This window comes from Mus caroli, unplaced genomic scaffold (assembly GCF_978045245.1).
Source record: "Mus caroli unplaced genomic scaffold, Mus_caroli_1 scaffold_1, whole genome shotgun sequence".
NCBI classification, from domain to species: domain Eukaryota; kingdom Metazoa; phylum Chordata; class Mammalia; order Rodentia; family Muridae; genus Mus; species Mus caroli.
The window spans coordinates 172,988,861-173,011,216 of record NW_028227256.1 but is presented as its reverse complement, the minus strand read 5'-3'; the positions used below and the strand labels follow the sequence as shown (position 1 = coordinate 173,011,216).

Below are 22,356 nucleotides of genomic sequence, written 5' to 3'. Positions count from 1 at the left end.
TCTGTTTGCTCAGAAACACCAGATGTGTGATGAAGTAGGTCATGGGCATGTGTGTGGATGTCTTAGAATAAGTCTCTGAAGTACTTCTTTATAAAGAGACTTTCCTGATCAAACCACTGTGGGTGTGCTCTATGCTGTCTTCTGGTGGGAACACAATGTACATTTCCATTTTTAATCTTTGGTAAGTTCTGTGGTGGGAGTGCACACCTGTAGTCTGAGAATTTGGAAGCCAAGACAGGAGGAATGCTAGTCTCAGGCCATCTTGAGGCTTTGTCTCAATAATGATACTAAATTAAGTATGTTAGAAAAAATCTTAAAGCCAGTAACTCTGAGCATATTGGCAATAATCTTTTATCTTTTCTTTCATAGGCAATTCCCTTCACACTTTGAAAATGTGCATTCTGAATTGAAAATTCCCAAAGGAATTTAAATAATATGAGATTATTTAAGTAATAAGACTTGTATGAAGCTATAAACATATGTTGACATTGTGTTGACACAGACATTAAAAAAATTACAGCTGCTACTGTAATCTGCTACAATAAATTACAAATTGTCCCCAACAACAATACATTCAAAGGGCATTTGTGTTATTTCCTGTTGATTTTTGAAACAATGAGAAATCCATCATGAACATGTATACATCTTTTCTTTGGATTCTAGAACCTTCCTTCCTCATCCATTTGATACCCAAACTCTAGCTTTTCTTTATGGAGAATTCATCCATTTTGGTTCATGGGGAACAGGTTTCCATGTATTCCTTGTATCAAGAGATGGGGCATCATTCAAGCTTCCCAGTAAAGACTTTCATTCCTTGATCATAACCTAACACAGTCAGTTCTCATCTTTACTACCATGTATGGAGATTTCATAGACAGTGGTATGTTGAGTGGTTGCTTTGGCTGGTGTGTGGAAAATGGCTCCAGGCATAATGGGATCCAGGGATCCACAGGCTCCTAGAGAGTCACAAGAATAACACAAGGGAACAGAGACTATGATCGGGTTGCATGTGTGAGAAAGGAGATGAGAAAGAAAATAGTCTTCAAATTCTTTTAGTGACAGTCATTTGTTGATGTGGGTAGTGAAGAAAAGACTGAATAAGGATACTTTCTACATGTTGGGTTGAATTATGGGATGGAAGGTAACTCTGTCAACATAGATGATCACATGAGAATGGGTATATTTGTGTGTGTGTGTGTAAATATTCCTTGATAACCATGGACATTCATGCCATAATTCCCCAGGGTACAAAACAGCATATCATTTGTATATATTTATACCATCTTCTTGTGTGTGGTAAAATAGATCTAAATTACTTGTAACGCTTAGTATGATATAAGTGGCAATTGAATGGTTATGTAAGTTAATCATCTTAGACAATAAGAGAGAAAGTCTACATATTTAAGGGCGAATCAATTCCCTTCTGTATATTTTCTATCTGTTGTCCATTATCTCCAAACAAGTCTCCTGAGTACAGAAGGCTGAATGTGTACATCTGTACACCTTTCCTTCTGTTTGTCCATCTATCCATCCATCTATCTATCATCTGTCTCAGTCCATCTACAAGTCATTACTGTGTCAACATGTAGCTTCTCAGAAGACCGTGGTTCACTTAAAAGCACCAAGGAAACATCTTCAGTCTCACAGTCAGTAACCTTGTCATTATCTTAATAAAATAAAGGGCATCTATGCCTAGTTCATTCCTTTAAATAAATTACTAAACATTAGTGAAGAAGTGGTCATCTAAAAACAACACACTCTAGCCTCAGTGTAAGAGTTGAATTAAATAATTGTGGGCAAATGGAAAAGCTGGAAAGCTGCTTCCTGTGTCATTTGAGAAATCCTGCAAGAGAAAACTGCCCAACTAGCATTAGTGTAATAGATATGTGTGTATTTGTGTCTGTCCATTTCACATATTGTGCCAACAGATTATATTTAAAGGGGAAAGTATCATTAAGGTAATAAGCAGAAAAGTAAAGTATGTTGAGGCCTGTGCAGTCTTTTAAGAGGTATTTATAGCTAGAACGGATACATGCATTTCTGTATCAATGCTGTGAAATCCCAGAGTTTAGGGACAAGCTGTCAGTAAGAGTATGCTATGCCCTTTAGGGGGCATTATTCAATTTGCCAGTAAACAGATGGGCATGCTGGGAAAGTTGGTGATAAATAAGACCCTGGGAAGTAAGGTAATTGAATAATCATGACATTTATCCCTGTTCAGATGTTGTAACATTCATCTTGGAGGCCTAAAATATTAAATTTGTGATTTTTTTCTGGATGTCATCGCTCTCAGAATACTTGGCTCATGTGGCAACTGCAGGCTCTTCTGCAGATGTGTGTTAATTTAGTTTCATCAGCTTTGAGCTGCCACCAAAATCATCTTCAATCGTAATTCCAAGCTCCAGCTCAGGTTTTTCTTTAAATGCAAATAAGCTACAGTGTTTATATCTTAAATGGATGAATATAATTACACAAGTCATATTTTTTTCTTAATTCTCAGAAGAGTGAGGAGAATAAATATTGGATTCTGTGCCTGCAGCTAAAAGAAAATTGGGAACAATGTATTGTACTAGATTGTCTTTTTTCTCCCCACAGTATTTCTATGTCAGGAAATAATTTGATTTGTCCCATCTAGTAGAAGGGTAGAATGTCTACCTTTAGTCTTTGTCTCTCTGTCTCTTTTTCTCTCTTTCTGTCTCTGTCTCTCTCTTTCCTGCTCTCCTCCCCCCCTCCCTTTCCTCCCTCCACCCCACTTTAAATTTTAGCAACCTTAACCTACAACCCTCAGAAGTTTGGTTTCTCAAATCTTCTTTCCAATTAACTTTTCTGTCTTCCATCTTTTTTTTCATCTCCCCACCTCTGTCAAATCTCTTAGAAGGGCAGCATAACTGATTTCTTTACTAGTCACCCCTGGTTAACCCTTTTTCTGAAATATGCATTCACTCTCTCTCCATTCAACTTCTTCCTAGCTCTTGTCATTGTTTGTTTGTTTTTGGTGGGGTTGTTTGTTTGTTTGTTTGTTTTAGGTGTGACAATTTCATTCTTCAGCATCAGTCTCTCACAAGATGGGGCTTAGGGAGGTTTATACTGAGTAGATGAAGACAAAATGCATTCTTTACTTTGACTCTAAACCAGACGGAATATCAAATTAAACGGTAAATGACCACAATAGACACTGTACCTGTCAGGCCTTCCCATGTGGCCCCAGTTCATCTGTCTTTTCGGTTGTATGTAGTACTTCTTATGTTGGTGTTAGGAACTGTCATATGTGACTATACTCTGCTTCATGAATGCAAATTGAATGAATATTCATGCCTAAGAAGAAGCCTAATGACTGGCTTATGTGTGTTGTCTCACTCTCTGCTGTTGTGACCTGTCTTGAATATTTTTGCTTCCTTAGTTCAGGCTTGAGCATAAGTGCTTTTTCCTGCTAAGCCATCCTATTGGCCCCCAAAGTAATGTTTTGAAGCATGTAAATTAAATGTTATTCTTTTACATAATATCAGATACTTCAGTGAGAATAAAAATGACTTTTCTTTTGTGGTCTAAACTAAAGGATCCCCATTCATCCCTTAATCCTTTTCCCCATCTCCCTAGTACACTTCTCTATATAGACTTCCTTTTTTTTCTTCAGACCTACTAAATTCATTCTTATTGGGACTTTCTGAGCATTTTGTAAGCCCACATATCCTTCCTGTTAAATCATTCATGAAAGTCTTCTGATCATGCCTAGACAAAGCTTCTAAACCCATGGTTCACAGGCCACCCAGTTATCTCTTTCAGGAGGCTTTCAATGTTCTTCCCATGTTTGACATTGTCTCCTACTGATTTTATGCATGCTCAGATTAGAAGTATCTGTCTCTGACTTTAACATAAGTGCAAGCAGAACATGATCTTGCCTGTTTGTTTTATGCTAGCATCCCAGTTTTTAGAGTAGTGTCCTGCAGACATAAGGCACTCAGTAGAAACCTACTTAAATTAGCAAGTCGGTGTAGGGTAGAGAGATGTTTTACATCTCTAATGTCAATACATATTTCTAAGGACTGTCATCATATGCTACTCTACTGAAAACCAAGGACGCAAAGCATATTGTAAGCACGTGTTCCATGCTGCACACCTAGAACTGTATTCAACTTCTTAGAACACATAGTAATGAAGTAATTGCTCAGTTAATCCACTTACAGATTACACTGAGTACCACAGAAGGTTACAGAGTAGAACATTACAGAAACAGCCCAGCCATGTTTATCTAGAAGTGCTAGCTTAAAATGGCTGTGTTTCTATGTACTACTTGCATGAGGAGTGTAAGTAATTTAGAATGCATTTCACATGCAGGATATGTCATCCTTATATGATTAAGTTTGAGCACCAGTCCACCTTCATTCGCACAAAATTTAGTGTACTACCAATCATATTTTTAATGCTGATTTTTGAGAATCAGCTGCCTGTTGTTCGAGCACTTAGAGTCTTGGTTCCCCTCCAGTGCCTCCAGGAGATAAGAGTTCTTTGGGAATGACTCCAGCAGTAGATTCTCCTCCCTTCCACCTCCTTACTACTGAATTCTTGGGATCTATTCCAAGCCTCCCACATGCTAAACAAGAGCTCTTTTTCTTAGAATATTTCCCTAGTCCTGATAGCTATGTTTACATTATCAACTATAATATCTTCCATTAAAATAATTTTCTGAGATTCCCCACTTTTGTGTATGATTCTCCTCTTTGGGTATCCAGGCATAAGCAGAGGGAAAGAAATTCACGCTTGAGCCCCAGACTTAGCCTTGATATATAGGTTCTTATTACAAACCACAGTGTAATAATCCCAAAAGGGAATCCTCTTTTTCCATTCATACTAGTTTGTGAGTATACTGACTTTCTGAGTCAGGAAGATAGAAAGCTTGGCAGGCATGGTGGCAAATCCTGTAATACAAATACTAGGTATGGTGAAACAGGAAGGCTGTGAGTCTGAAGGCAACCTGGACTTCATGCAGATTGGGACTAACCTGAACCTGGGTCAGCTTGTAGGTTCACATCTCAACCCTCTTTGGACAATCAAGGGACCACTCTGATTTCTTTGATCTGAAGACAATAATAACATCTAAATGATTGTTCTGATGACTGACATGCTGATGACATGCTCAGACCCTCAGACCAGTTTAAAGCATGTGGTAACACACAAGTAAGCTTGGGGAACAATGTTTGATTCCTGTCCCTGTCACCATGGTGACTATGATCTATCAGCCTCTCTCCTTCATCCCTTGTATTTGTACTTTCTTAAAAGTTACTGTTATCAGAAACTGTATCTGGGTGAATGCCCCCCAAAAGCCTGTTTGATGAAGGCTTAATCTGCCATATCAAGGTACGACTAGAATGCAGGAAACCTTTTATGAGTTGGGACCCAGGCATAAAACCTGGCCATTATGGTTATAAACTTAGAACTGAAAATAGAATACCTGGTCCCTTCTTGTGTGTGGTTTCTTGTAGTCACAAAACAAGCAGTAGTTTCATCATGTGTCCCAACACAGTATACTGACTGCACAGCACAGACTCAAAGGCTACAGAACCAAATGACTATGCATTGAAATATCCCAGTCATAGTAAACTCTTTCTCTTTTTAAAATTGTTTATCTCCTGTATATTGTTGTAGTTACTGAAATTTGACTAACACAACCAGTATCCTCCATTATGTGTTTACAGGTGATTGCATGTTACATCATTTAAAATAATTCACTTTCTGAAAAATAGAAAGTTGCTTTCTCTACCAGGGGTGCAAATTACTCTTTCTTATTATATTTTTAAGACTTCCTCCTAAGAGGCTGAAAACAATTGACCCCAAGCCAACTCCTGGGAACCCAACACCATGAAAACTACTTCCTTGGGCACTTGAAAGTGACTCAAATCAGTAGCTCTCAATAGGAACTTACCTAAAATTAAAATGGATAGAAATTTGCATTCTAATTTGCAATCAGCAGTCTCTTTGACTTACTCTAGTTCTTGATCAACAGGCGAGGCTATCACATTTGCCTTTCTGATCCAGTCACAATACTAAACAGGAATAAATTATTCCTTTAAAATGAATGCATCAGCATTGAAAATCTGTGAGCTGCAAGATCTGTCTGAAGGTCCATGTACAATGCTCTCCCATTTCTTTTGTTCTCTCTATACAAAGGCCAGTGTCTGGGATTCATCTTACCTTTCTGCCCTTCAACTTTGCTGTCTGTCTGGGACATTTAAATGTGTTTAATAACATTTAGATTTGATTTGTTTGCCTTCCAAATGGACCGCTCTTATTTCTTTCTTGCCCACACTAATAACAGAATAAGGAAAAGAATAGAATCAAATGCTATTCAGGAATGTCGCTGTCCTACTATGTCATCATTCTTCCTGCATGTTTGCACTATCTGTTGAATACACAGTAGTGAGTGTAGAGCCATGTGCATCCTGTGTAAGCCTTGTGCTTCTATTCAACCACAGGGGAATGGTAAATGCAAACCTTTCTCTTACTATGGTTTGTCAAGGTAGCAGGATTACTAAGAGGCACCGACTAACACCAACCATGTCCTCCTGGTATATGCTTCATTTTTCTACTTATCCACAACCATCCATAGCTTTTGAGTACCTGCTACTATGATCCCAAAAATTCTATGTTTTATGTGCTTCCCCTCAGACCTATGCATATACTATTTCCTGTCATAATGAAGTGAAGATTATAGAAATGGCCACATGGTTAAGAACCTGTACTGCTTTTTCAGAGGACAAGAGTTTAGTTCTCAGTAAGCATGTTAGGTAGCTCCCAATAACCAGTATCTCTATGGGGATCCTACACCTCTACCTTCTGTACTCCCGTACTCATGTGCACATACCCCAACACACACACACACACACACACACACACACACACACACACACACACACTGAAAAATAAAATAAATCAGATAGGATCTCTAAAACCAGACTGCTATGTCCCAATCCTGACTTTGCTAGCCATACAAGTTTGTGGAAATTATCTCCTGGGACTTTCATTTTCTTACCTTTAAGATAGATACTTTAAAATCAAATTACTATCAAAGCAAACTACATTGAAGTGAATCAAGAAAGATGCTATTCAAGGCTGTTGCAGTAGTGAAGAGAAATGTAAATGTGGTCAAAACTCAAAACTGTCAGTGAGACAGAAGGCAGAGAGCTTTAACAAATGTGGTGGGGACACCCCTGGCCAGATGTGCTTGCATATTGGCTGTACCTAAAATGAAGGGGGATTTCCTCATGTCTGTGTGATAGCCAGTGGTTTTGAACCTTGACCCTTGAAACATGCTAAACATATGCATGCCATTCCATAGGGACCAGGAGGTAGTCCTGGTTGTTGGTTTTCTCCACAGTGATGGGTCTGCCTTAGAGAATGACCAGTGTGAATTGCAAAATTGGTTAAGGGGCTTTTGAAAAGACTCAAAGGAGGAGGATGGAGGGAGAGAGAGAGAGAGAGAGAGAGAGAGAGAGAGAGAGAGAGAGAGAGAGAGAGAGAGAGAGAGAGAGAGATTTCATCGTGACAAAGTTTCTAAACACAATGGAGGGTCAGGGGTTTAGTCTGGAAGTAGGTCTTGGGTGAGTGGCGGTCATCTAGGGGTTCTGATATAACGGTTCCCAGGAATCTCTTGCAAAAAAGAGGCCAGGCATGAAAGTAAAGTAATGGTTCATGGCAGGGAGAAGAGCCTCCTGGGAATGAAGGCAGTGATTGACAGTGGGGGTCCCTGACAGAAAGCAGCAAGGATCTGAGACAGGAACTGGAAGCAAGAGCTGCTTCAGAGTCAAACAGAGATCCTGGGGATCCAGGACATGAAGTAGCAGTTACTAATGGAGGATGGAGGGTGACAACAAAGAAGGTAACAGTTACAGTCTGATGCAGAACTGAGACGTACCAGCCACAGAGAGAAAATGAAAAAAACCACAGACAAGAGCTAACATCAAAAGGATGAGATGCACTCCAGAACTGGAGTCTGGCTCAGACTTTTTATTGTCTTCTACAGATCCTTTTCCAGCCTGTCCCTCCTTCTTGATTGGTCCCTCCTGGGGTATCCTCCCTTGAATAGGTTTTTCTCCCTCCCAGCCATTAACAGGAACAAACCTTCTTAAAGAGATCAGTTCCCATTTTCAAGGTTGACCCAAGTTCTGGTGACCCCTTCCCCCTTTAGAAGAGTCATGTTTAAAGTTTGATGCATATAAGGAAAATGTTTAGGCCCCACATGTAATATCTATGTTAGTAAAGCTATGATATCAGTGGTGTGGAAATCTACACTATCAGGAGCTAGTGGATCTTGACAATTGACTGGCCAGCATGAAATATTATGTTAAAATGGCTCCACACTTTCAGGGATGTGCAGGTCTTTTGGTTACAACCAGTAGCAGTTAATGGATTAAGTGCTCTTATCCCTCCCTTACACAGTCTTGCCTATGTAATCACATAGGACATTTTGGAAGCTTTTTTTTTTTTTTTCTCTTTCTTCCAAGCAGGGTTGACAGTCAAGCCAACCTGCCATCAAATTCCTCCTTTGTGAGACCAGTACATTAATTAATCATTTAAGCTCCCCCCTTGACATAGTAATATGAGATTAAAAGCATCCCCTAATAGCCTGTAGTTTGACATCTTGGGTACTAAAAGCCACATGGGCAGTGGTCAATCAACAGTAGCTGATATTGCCATCCTTTTCAGCCTGGTGCCTAATCAGCCCAACAGCATGTGCTGAAATAACCAAAGGGGATACAAGAAGCATGAGGCTAGTCTTACCCCTATGGACTATGACACACTGCACCAGAAGGCGCCGGGTGACCACTGACTGCTGATCCCCCCACTATTCCTCTCAGGCTACCCATGGGTTGCATCAGTAACAAAAATGAAATGTTATGACAGCCATTAGAATTGTTTTCAGAAGAAAAATTTAATAGTCAGTTAAAAGTCTTAGATCCTAGATACTAGCCACTCTCCTAGTGAGTTTTTTTACCCTTATAGATTAAAAAATAAATAAATGTAGCCAATGAATTGGTGGTGTCCACCTGGCATGTGACTTCTAAGGAAACAGGAGAAATTTGCTTACTCCCCCCTAAGAAAGTACTGAGGAATGCACAGAGAAATGATTCTACCATGCTCTTCTTGGTGGACCAATGAATTGATTGGGCTCACAAACAAAGCATGGATCATTTAGATCAGCCACATTAATAGGAAGGTCACCCACAGGTGATGACTCAAGAAAGCTTTGTTCCTAGAGCTTCCTTCATGACTTTCAGGCAGCTCAGCCAGTGGGAGAGTCTCTTTCTGGCAATTGTTTACTGTTGCATAACCTGGGGGGCCTGCTCTTGTGAATTTTGTAAGTTTAAGCTTTCTAAGGCTTATAAGTTTGGCTTACTTCCTGGATCTTATAAGGTTTCCTTCTTCATGGAATATCTTTCAATCCCAATGGAATTGTTGCATACCACTACCTCCCCTACCACCACTACCACCACCATCACCATCACCACCTCTACCTCCTCCTCCACCACCACCACCACCACCACCATCACCACCACTGTCACTATCTCCATCACTACTACATATCCTTGAGTCAGTGAATACCAAATTTTTATCTTGATATTCTGCATAAAGCCAGCCACCTGCTAATGCTGTGCAGAATGTCATGGCTGTTCACTAAATAAGGATGTGCTCGCTGGATAAACACTCTGTATGTGTGCTCAGAAGCAGAGTTGAGACGTTGTCCAAGAATGTCTCCAAACATTTTGAAAAGGAACTACAGACCTTGGGAAGGAAAAAGAGGAAGAGACTTCTTTTAAACAGCCTTGTATTTTGTTTGCTTATTTAAAATGGACTGTAATTGTCTTTTTGTTCCCCTCTACCCAGTCCCTCATGTCACCCGTCATGTGTCCTGAACCACAGATGATAAAACAGCAAGCCTGCTTGGTGACTCCCAGGCGACAGCTGTCCTGTTACAGAAAAGAGCTGAAAGCAAATTGCTTGTTGTTAGTGATGTAAGCAAAACCCCAGCTTCTTTGGTTATAGGGACTGAAGTGAAGAAAAGCAGTAGGAAACTGTACAGCCCTGTTGACAGCAGTAATGGGGTGTTCTCCCAGCACTGCATGTCTGCCTGTCTGTCTGTCAGCATTTGCAATTACAGTGTAAACGTTAACTCCATTACCCTTCTGTCTCCATTCCACATTTGCAATATAACAACCATTTCCCTTGTTTCCTTTCTACTCACAGAAATGATCCTAAATTGCCTCTGTAGATAAAATACCATAATCTATTTGAGAGAAAAACAGTGTTTGTACAATTCAGATGATATTTTCTCAAATATATAACAGTGTACAAATGAGTAAAAATGCTCCTCTTTGTTCTTCAAGGCAGTCTAGAATGTTGTAAAAACATCTTTTTTTTTCATATTTATGTTCTGTCCAAACTGAAACGCTGGATCAGTTTAACAGCTAATTTAGCTACGGTGAACTTACAAGGCTGAGTGGTATTGCATGCCCAAGGGGGAACACTGACTGTCCACACATTAATCCAAAGGTGAATGTGTTCTTATTTGAGAAGAGGGATTTTATCAATTCAATGAAATTAAAAAATTCAATTAAATCTTCCTATGTGAGTGAGCTATACATTCTGTGAAGAGAAATAACTACAGGAGATTAAGAATGGATGGAACTAGAAAATATCACCCCATTGTAAGGGAATTTCAGGACAAGAAGGGAGAGTGGGTGGGTTAGTGAGCAGTGGGAAGGGATAGGGGATAGAGGGTGTTTCAGAGGGGAAACTAGGAAAGGGGATCAAATTTGAAATGTAAATAAAGAAAATATCTAATTAAAATAAAAGAATGGAGATGAGGTAGAAGGCTGTATGAAGACCAAGACCCACTTGGATTCCAGTGCCTGTGAAGGATGCTGGCAGCTATAAACTCTGGGAGAGAGAGGAATAAAGAGTAAGGATGCTCCTCACCCAGCCGGTTAAGACTTCCGGCCTCCAGAACTGGGGGGGAATATACCCAAATGTTTTCATACCCCTAGGTTTTCCCTAGGAAATTAATACATGCATGTTGTATTAGCTAGGCCACAGTCCTGGAAACAGCAATTATCTGCTTAACCTGTGAAGCAGTTTGTTGAAACATTAATAAAACACACTCAGGTATAAAAATGTTTATAGTACTCCAAATCAAATAAGCATATCAATGATTAATTTGTTAAAATTGGGCCATACTTCGAGCTTCCTTGTGCTTCTTTCTTCACCAAACTACATTTTTCAGACCTTTCTGCTGTCTTCATTGCAGATCTGACTATAAGCAGTAACAGTAGCTATGTCACAACTGGCTCAAACTTTCCTCTATCGGACAACTCAGTCCATGACTTCTGAATTCAGCCACTCAGGTTATCAGGACATGGGCAGATTACAGCTTAGTTATTTGACAGAATCCATGTGAATGGCTTCTAGTACAGTTCCCAATGAAGATCTTTGTTCTCCTCTAAAATGCTGTGAATGGAGCCTCTGCTGCCTGTCTTCTCTCAGCGTTCTGAAACACTGATGCCAATCTAGCTATATAGCATTTCTGGAGCTCACTTCTTTATGGTTTTGTTTTTGTTTCTGTTGTTGTCGTGTTGTTGCTGATATGAGGAGTGTATGTGTGTGTGTGTGTGTGTGAATTTTTTGTGGAGGAATTTAAACCTAATTTGGTATCATATAACCTCTCTCTCCATTGTTTTTATATCCCATATTATCTTAACCTACCTTGTAAGCTTCAGGCAATTTCTGCACTAATCTTTTGAGATATGTTTGCCAAGTTCTAAATTAATAGCTTTTTGGTGAACACCTTTCTTGTGACCTGTAAATTAAACAGTAACTATGACCTAGTTAAGGTCTGAACAGATGTCTTGAGTCAATGACATACTTGGTTTTCTAATGATGTTCTACGTTCTTATGGAAGGTATCTAGGGGTGATTATTCAGTTTGAAGAGACATACATAAAGTGGAAAACTAGAGCATGTCAGTGTCTTATTCCAATATGTCCTGATTCTTACGAGAGACTTTTAAATATTGCTTACTAGAAAGCAAGGGAGGGGAAACCTTTGTAAGTGAAATTATTACAAGAATATGATTTGCAAAGTTGGGGATGATTTATTTCTTCTGAAGCCCTCACATAGAAATGTTTACACATAGTTCTTTATGAGAACGGTTTTCCTCTCTCACATGACTGGACATCTCGTAATCATGGTGCCCCCTGGAAAATAAGAAGTACTCATAGTATACTAATGAATGAAGATATGAGGTGAGCCATCTCCAGGTTCAAGAAATGACTGAAAAGGTATGTGACTGGCCTAGCAACTATCTTAGCCATTCTGTGACATCACTGGGAATAAGAAAGGCTTTCTAAAGTTCATTTCTCAAAAACTTGTAGACAAATGACACATTACAGGCAAACACATATTGGTCTTGTCAATCTAAAACTTATAAAGTGTTATGTTGTCACCAGACTTTTGCTACCTTGTCGGTTCTTCTTTCTTCCGCTCTTCTCCATCCCCCTTTTCCCACCCTTTCAACCACCCTAACATGAGATAGGAGGGAAAAATTAATAGAGGAAAAGGAGGCAACATTATCATTGGACTACTTGCTGCTGATTAGGGGCACTGAGATCCTTAGGGCAAATTTATATTTCCACTATCAGCATACCTAATTTTTTCTTGTTTCCCCTTTGCATATGACTACTTAACAACCTGCAGCCAAAAGCCTCTCAGGGCCCTATCATTTATAGACCCTCTGAAAGGTTCCCGAACATCACACAATTGCAGAAACTATCTGTAGCTGGCAAAGTCATGCCTGTGCTAGAGCATGAGACAAATCATAGTCAGCTGCTGTGGATAAACTGACGCAGCCCCATATCCCACACCTGGGATTATACCAAAGCATTTTTCCATAATACTGCTATAGTTTTCAAAGAAACCAAAATTTTCACTGCATTATGTGAGCTGTTCAATTTTTAAAAATTGACCTTCAGACAACATTGTATGGAGCCTAACATAAGTGCATACTGCTGTTTATACAGCCCTGCCTAATTGTCAGCGCAATCACATTCTATATTCCAGAAAGGGCAAGTGTTAGTGCCGAGTAAGCATTAAGGGGGATGATTTGAGCTCATGGGATCAGTACTGTTGGACTGTGCCCTCTCTGAATTTTAAAGCGGAACTTGAGAGATACAGATAAGAAAAGGTTATAAAGAAGTAAGATCCTTTTTATAAAGAGAAGAGGCTGGAAATCTAGGATTGGTGATCTGAGTATGCTATTTGACAGCTCAACACTTTAAGTCTTTCATGTAGAAGAGACAATCACTGCCATTCTTTGAATGAATGCCCAGTGATAGTGAGGTGACTTGAGGACATTCTCCTCTTCAGTTCCTAGGTGGAGACTTTGCCAAGAGTAGGACTTAACAAGGTCAATTACACTATCAAGCCCACAGACCCGGTCAGGCAGACTCTCGGCAGCACCATCACTTCCTTTCATCCCTTACCAATAGGATATGAAAACATCCCTTTGATGATGTTGGGTCACATTAAGGAGCTGGGGGTAGGTAAGATTTCCATAGTTCTACTTTCTAGTAACATCTTAAATCTCTTGATAAGGTTTTGTTGGTGTACATTAAAGGAGGTGGCTGATTATCAAGGTGCACAGTTTCAGTGGCAGACATGAGCCAGAATGTGGAGAGCAAAGTCTCTGTCAGTGTTATCCCTTGATGCAGCTTGTTTTAAACTGACATAGAGAGCAACACAGTGGGCATGGCTGGCCCACACATCTTTTCTTCCCTTATTGAATCACTCATTTACATGTCCATTCAAGCCTCTTTCCCACCAACTGATACCAAGACAGAACAGCAGTCAATAAGAGAAATGATGATGTGACTCACCCTTATATCCTCTGTGTAGGTTATCCTTTGAGTTCCAGGTGACTATCACTGAGGCGGTTCCTTCTCAGCCTCACTTTCTTTCTGATTCTCTTTCCACTTCAGTGTTTCATTTTACTACATAGTCAAGGAGAGCCTCAAACTAAGCTATTATTAAGTTATGGGCCCATCTCTTATTTTTCTTGAGCATCATAGCTTTGTAGGAGAAGCCTGGGACCTTGGATGGATTCCTTCCTGGATTTCAGTGACTCATTTTTGTCCTACAATCTTTTGAACCTGCCCTGTGCTTTTCAGTTTCTCAGCATTGGGTGTAGGTTGTGGTCTATCTCCTCAACATGAGCAGTGTAAGCTCTCTTCTCCATATTTATTAATACTGCTGCCACCTTTATCTGATATCCAAGTAGAAAGATTCTGATTCATTCCGTGTGTGTGTTTGGCATAAGGTCTTTCTATCTTAGGCTAACCTAGAACTCACTATCTTTCCACCTTAGGCCCACAAGTGCTAATGTTATGGGCCCATCCCATTACAGTAAACTCTTACTTTCTACCTGGCTTCCATATCTGTAACTCAAGAGGCAATAGGCACTTTGGGATCTAGTACTGTTTTTCTAGTTCCTCTTGCTGTCCTTGCTGTAGACTTCTGAGGTTGCTGCCTGCTCTCTAGCTCCTTCACTGGACTGCCTTTTTTTTTTTCTATCTGCCATTCTGTCAGGCTAGTTTTACCCTGGTGCAGGAAGGATGGGGGGCCAGACATCCTTCAGCTTTTAGATCTCTATGGATGTATGGATTTTTCTGAAAAGATAGATTCTCATCCTCTAAGAGTCAACCACATACTTTCTGTGAAAGATTCCACTGCAACTTGAAAAGAAATAGAAAAGCAAACAAACAAACAAACAAAAAAACAAAACAAAACAAAAAAACCTCACCCCAATGAATCAGAATTGGGAATCATACTCTCCCAGCCCTCTCTTAAAGGATTTAGGCTGCTTGAGTCCATACCAAAAAAAAATCATTTCATTTTACTTTTGATATGTATTCCATTTGGCTAAAGTGGAATGCATCCCAGTCCTGGTTAGAGGCCAGAGCAATCTGTAGGCGACTTAAACAGCTATATGAAAACCGACTCACTGTATGACTTTACCAGGCACTGGGCCACACTGACAGAGGAAAAGCCATTTGGGAAGGAGGTGGTGACACAGTTTCTGATGAGATAATCAAGCTTTGATAGAGCTCACACTTTTCCACCATACGTCCCCAAAATATATTAATTTGAAAGTCATAAAACCACAGATAGGCTGATCTTATAAATGTTAACTAACATATTGTTACATTTCTGGAAGCTCTTGATGTATGGAGTTTAATTTAATTTGTACCTCTTGCTCTCCAGGGAAAAGAGAACCAAAATATTCTAATTTTCATTTTTATAATTAGTATATTATGCATACATAATATGGTCAACTTTTATTCCTTTCTCTGCCATGAACCTATCATGGAGGAATCAGTGCAGAGAGGGGTTCTAACTCCAATGGGACTTTTCCTGATGTGCTTAAATCATTAAATTTGGAGTTTCTCTGTATTTAATAAGTCCAAAAATGTTTAACTAGGAGCAAGAGTTCATAGAAGAATGTTGATTCTTTGACTGTGGCCAATAATTAGGAGGTGGGCTATTGTCATTGTCTGGTTTCCATTCCAACAACATATAGGGTTAACACTCTAAAGCAAGGTTTCTTTTAATCACTTAAGCCCATAATTTCCAAGACAATGTTTTTCTCATTATTTGTCATTATCATCATATCATCACCACCACCACCATCACCACCACTATAGATATTATTTTTCTTTTAGCATCATCATTCAATCTGAATAATCTGTCTTTGACATAGCAATTTTCATGAGCAAGCAAATATTCCCTTTTCTCAGCTCACACTCAGGAAAATGCAAAGATCTTAAACACACTGTGTCATGTTTTCTGTAATCTCTTTGTTGCTGTACATTCCCATTTCCCTAATTCTCCTATCAGGATTCTACCTTTGAGCTTTGGGATTTGTTATCCTTAGCCTGGATTCTTCTGCTCCAGGAATTCATATAACAGATTGAAGTGCTTTTTTTTTTTTTCTTTATACCAACAACTCAAACCTTACTTTACCCCCAACATGTGACTTTCTTCACTGCAGTCATCATGAGTTGAATAGTTAATTGTTTACTGTCTCTCTACTCCCAACAAAATATAATGAAGATTTTTTTTTCTACTGACATCTCCCTAGCTCTTAGGAAACAACTATCATGCAAAGTTGAGTCAAGGCAAAGTTGGAATAGGTATGTTAATCTCACACAAAGGAGATATTACTACAGTAAGAGACATAAGTAATAAAGAGGGTTGTTGAATTATGATAAACTGTTCGTTCCTAGAGGAGACAATGGTAATCCACACGTGACTAGAGTAGAGCCTTATAGCACACAAGAAGACATAGAGCTCTACCCTCAGCGCCTGCTCCCTCACTTTCATAGCAGCTATGTCCCACTAGCCCCCTTTCCTGAAGGCATCCCCACCTGCAACAGCCTGTACATATTCCCTCTCCTGGCTCTGAAATAGTCAAGTTAATCATTCAAATCTAAAGGTCTGACTAGGATCCAAATAAGAGAGAGAACACATGCTGAGTGTCCATCTGGGTCTGGCTTACTTTGCTCGGTATAATTCTTTACCAATTCTGTTTATTTACTTGAAAATTTTATAACCTCATTTCTCTATATTTTTAATTGTCATAGACCAAGATTTAAAATGCATTTGATATCTACTGAGACAATAATATTTCTTTGATTATTTTTGTGTCAATTGATTTTTATGTCTCGTTCATATTAGATATAGACAATTGAGAAATTGGGCTTTACATTCTAAGTTACATCCAATTTCAACCTGTGATAAGATGTTAACTTTTAATACAATGCACATTGAATTCTCTTTAAAATTCACCGATGTTCTTTTAGAGAAATAAATTATTTTTTGAAGATGTATATGAATGTGATATATGTGTGTGTTATGGGTGGGTCTGTGTGCCTGAGACATGGTTGCCTGGCAGTTAGCAAGCCATAGCCATTTCTCTTTACCTCGCATAGCATTGGGCTACAAGTGTATGCAACAGTCATAGCCAGCTTTTTAGGTTGGTACTGGGATCTGATACCATGACCCCATTGCTTGTACAAGTGTGCTTACCCACTGAACCATCTATCTAGTCCTAGACAGTTAATTCTTTACTTAAAGAGATGAAATTATAAAAACATAATCACACACAACTATACCACAAGGTTCCTTTAAATAGCTATTATAGTATGCATAAAATGTCTTTCTTCACATGCCAAAAAAGAACCTTGTACTCTGCTCTTCAGAAATATAGTAATTCCACAGAGCAAAGCACGTTTGTACTCCTAAAACAGAAATGCATATTCATTTTATTCAAAATTCTGACTCCAAGTGCCTCCCTAACTGTGGAAATGTAGAGGAAGCTATCGTGTTCACCCCTTGTTTTGTCTGTCAAGATCTGTTCTTTCTAAAATGCATTTCAATCCACCTATCCTGCAATATTTATGCTCTATGATCTTAACTTTCTCCCCTCCTCTGAGAATAGGAAGAATAAAGAAGACGACTAGGAATCCCATCCCAGGCTGAGAATCAGAAAGTATGCAAACACAGTTTCATCCTCAAACTAATTGCTAGCTTCAGCTCCTGAGATTTAAAAGCAGGAGGTGTGAGAATTCAGTCCACTCTGTTGTGAGGCGAATGGCAAAAGCCAATGAGCCTGTTGCCTGTTAGGTTTGGCCTTGTGTTGGCACAATGCAGATAACTGCAGCTGACTCCTGTTAATGATTACAATAACTGTATCATGTTTAAACAATGGCATCTCTTCACCTTTTACGGTATCTTATGGCTCTTATGAATTTTCTGTTCCATCTTCTGTACTAGTCCATGAGCTTTCGAGGGGGTGGTATGGGTGACTTATTTGGGGATGGCCCCACATCGGCTGCCTGTGTTCTGCATCTTGGTCACCCATGAGTGCATCCACCACTGTTCATCAGGAGTGCTTCTCTGATTCAGACTGGTCATTTTTCTCTACTTGGCATGGCATCATCTGTGGGCTTGTTGCACACCTCCTTTATTCAATTGACATATGCCCCCTACGTCCTTACATTCTCTAGGACCTTTATCATGTAGAAATGTTGGATTTTGTCAAAGGCCTCTTCTGTATCTAATGAGATGTTCATGTGGCTTCTGTTTTTAAGTTAGTTTTTTTTTTAATTTATTAGGTATTTTCTTCATTTACATTTCAAATGCTATCCCAAAAGTCCCCCCATACCCTCCCCCCCACTCCCCTATCCACTCACTCCCACTTCTTGGCCCTGGCATTCCCCTGTACTGAGGCATATAAAGTTTGCAAGACCAAGGGGCCTCTCTTCCCAATGATGGCCGACTAGGCCATTTTTATGATGGATCATGTTTAATGATTTACATATGTTGAAATGTCCTTCCTCTCTAGATGAAGCTGACTTGATCATGGTGGATGGTGTTTTTAATATGTTCTTGAATTCAATTTGGAAATATTTTGTTGAGAAAATTTACATCTATGTTCATCAAAGAGATTGGCTTAAAGTTCTCTCTCTCTCTCTCTCTCTCTCTCTCTCTCTCTCTCTCTCTCTCTCACCTTAGCATTGTACCTACAATTCTACAATTTCTTAAAGCACTTTGATTGTATTATTTGTCTGCTGAAAAACATGTGCCTTATTGATAAGAAAAAAATCCAATTTTCTTTAGCCTAAAATTCTAGATCTGCCAAATGAATATATCTTTCCCTAGCACTCAATATATAGATAGAGAACAATAAATGGAGTCTACTCTTTCTTATGTTAGGGTACTGTGGCAACTCCATTTTTCATTTCATAAATAAAATGTAGTCATTAGAATGTAGCAGATACTTGTAGAAGTTGGATCTGGTTCTTCTCCCAGCTCCATGCTCCAAGAAATAAGACTCAGACTGAAAAGTTATTTACAAATATATTTTGTACACATATTTGTAGTCATTTGGGTAGGCTCTTCTTTGACTAAATCATAAATTAACCCATTGATTCTAATCTACATTCTGCCACATAGCTGGTCACTTGTGTTCAGGTATCATATGTCTGTCTTGTCACATCTTCCTGGGTGAATCACCAAACCTCACTGTATCTCATAATTCTTTCTCCCCCAACCTGGATGTCCCAACTTCTAGTCTACCCTTTCCTATAGTCCATAGTTTTTTTTTAATTGATAAGTAATACATCCATATAGTTCACAAGATATCCTCTTTACAATTCCCCCTTTTAGTCTATTAAGCAGTTTTTTTTAAATATAAATGGAATACAATGATAACAATTATGAAAATTATTAGGTAATAGTTACATTCAAAAAGCCCAGTCAGTTTGTATTGGGCAAGCCAGAAGAAAGTATTCTACTATCTATCATATCCTGGTGAGTTCAGAGTTCTTTATTTAATTCAATATGTATCCTAACTTTCATTATCAACTTGAAAACATCTTCGTAGACCTATAACATCTTCTTAAATTTTAAACAACTTAAGATTTTAATAAGACTAATATCTAAACTTCAACCTCATCAGAGACTTGAGAAAGAAAAATATTTAGTATACAGGAAGTGAAGGGCACAGTTTCCAAAAATTATAGAAATGACAGAAACAGCTGGCTACCTGGATAGTCCCTAATACTCTACAAAATACTGGAGCATCATCTCCAGCCTTCTGGTTGAGAATATCTGACAGACCTTTTGTAAAGCAGGGATTGTGAAGGACTTTCTTACCCTGTGTTGGCAGAGCTTGGGAGTCAACTTCCCTGTATCCATTTGTCCTTTCTTGATAACATACTGTCAGCAGATGAAATTAGGACATTTTCTTTGCTCAGTGGCTACCTTGCCATAAATGATGCTATCTCCAAATGGAGGTCCTTTAGTGTTCATCTTTTACTTCCAAGTCAAATGGGGTGCTGCCAGGAGTTGACTTGTCTCAATGTTTAAAAAGCTTTAAATTAATAAGGGTATCTTTAAATGTCATATTCTGTGGGTCTCTGAGGCTTTTGAAGATCATCTATCTATTCATAGCATATATGAACAAGCAAATTTTGCCTTTTTCCAAATACCTATTATCTGTTCAACCCAGAATGCATATTTCTATGATGATCTAGACTAGTATGTGACATTACCATGAGCTTGATTGTCTGATTATTGTATTTCTTAACCAGCCCTTATAGTTTATAACTTACACTTTTAAATTAATTTTATTGGATATTTTATTTATTTACATTTCAATTGTTATCCCCCTATTCCAGTTTCCCCTCTGGAAACCCCCTATCCCATTCCCCTCCCCCTGCTTCTATGAGGGTGCTCCCCTACTCACCCACCCACTCCCACATCACCACCCTGGCATTCCCCTACACTGGCGTATCAATCCTTCACAGGTCCAATGGCTTCTTCTCCCATTGATAGCAGACAAGGCCATCCTCTGCAACATATGCAGATGGAGCCATGAGTCCCTCCATGTGTACTCTTTGGTTGGTAGTTTAGTCCCTGGCATCTCTGGGGAATGGGGTTCAAGTTGATTGATATTGTTGTTCTTCTATGGGGTTGCAAACTCCTTCATCTCCTTCAGTCCTTTCTCTAACTCCTCCATTTTTAATCATCCAATATGGTTTGTAATAGCACCTTTCAAGAAGACTAGAACTTTATGTTGCATATTTTAAAATTATATAAGTACAATGCCTCAAATAAACATTGAAAATATACACACATAATGTGTATCAAAATAATCTTAAATTTGTATCAATACACAATAAACAATACCAATGTATCAAAATAACCTTATTTTTTATCAATATACAAAATTCTGTAGGAATGTGACAAAATATAACATCAATTTTTCATCAAAATACTAAGATCTCTATCAATGTAAGTGGCTATAAAATGTTTTTCAGTTTAAGACTAGATTCAATAATCTACCTCCTGTTTTTTCTTACTATTCCTATAATATTCCTGTAATTTCCTCCTCTTTCTTCTCAATCCCCTTCCTTAAGAAAGAAAAAAAAGGAAATAAAGAAATCCTTGAGTCTAGGTTCCTAAATTTTTCTTTATCCCTGTTCAAGACAATAACTATTTTTAACCAGCCTCTATTAAAAGACTACAACCATCCAACACCTCTTGAAAGTCCAAAAATCAGCCACCTCATCTCTTGTGCATGAGGCATAGTTTTCTTATCATTGTTTTCTGTTGATTCCTGACATCCTTTTGTGGGCCCTAGTAAATTCGAAAAAATGGTTAGTCTTCAGAAAGATGGCTGTAGCACTTGGTGCCCTGTATCTGTATACTGAGAAAGTGCAGGCTTAAATAAAGTCCTGATTGGAAGAATCTGAAAGGCTGGATCAGGTGAGCTAGCGGTTTTGAAGTTGTCCTGGAAGTAAGTCTTTAGAGAAGAAAACATTGGTATTGTCTTATGTAGAATTAGGCAGGAAGCTGGAAAAGTAAGCCTTAGTATCTAAGCATCCCGAGGATGAATCTTGTCAGGGCTGTCCTTTTGGTTGACTTTTTTCCTGTGAACATGACGTTTTCAGAGGTAATAAATGTTTCTGTATTAATGTATTATGGAATGTGCAATGTGCACATATCAGTTAAAGATGATTCTTTGCTCTCTGTTTGAGCAGGTGAAAGACAACTGTCTTTTGTTAGAATCTAGTTTGATCATATAACTAAACTGTAAAATAAGTGTTCATCTATGCCATATGAAAAGATTGCATGATGAATCTTGGGGACTTTGTAGCCAACAAGAGATACTTTCACATTCTTATTAGGAAGCAGAGACCTGCTTACTTAGATTTATGGACTCCTCACTTGTAAGCAGACACTGTGCTTTAAATAGTCAAAATGAATTTGAAAGTCTGCTTTGAGAACTACTTTTTCCTTCTCATACAATAATCCCAACCTCAACCTCTTGTCCCTCTACTCATTCCAGTCCCTACACACACACACACACACACACACACACACACACACACACCCCAAGATCCACTCATCTTCCTTTATTTTCTTCAGAAAGGAGCATGTCTCCTGGGGATATCAATCAAATGTGGCATAGCAAAATGCAATAAGACCAGGCACAAACCCTCATATCAAGGCTGGGCAAGGCAACCCAGTAGAAGGAAAAGGGTCTTGAAACTGGGAAAAGAGACAGCAATGCTGCCCATTCCCACTCTTAGGAGTTCCACAAGAAGACCAAGCTAAACAATCACCTTGTATATGCTAAGGACCTAGTGCAGACCCATACAGGCTCCATGACTGCCACTAAAGTCTCTGTGAGGCCCTCTGAATCCTGCTTAGTTCATTCTGTGGCCATGTTCTCCTTGTAGGAATA

The 22,356-nt window shown here is 38.9% G+C and overlaps 1 protein-coding gene across 4 annotated transcripts in view; it reads left to right on the top strand.

The window, feature by feature from the left end:
• Rgs7 (regulator of G protein signaling 7) overlaps positions 1–22,356 on the top strand; it is a 403,213-nt gene that overhangs the window by 249,577 nt on the left and 131,280 nt on the right. The window lies entirely within an intron of this gene.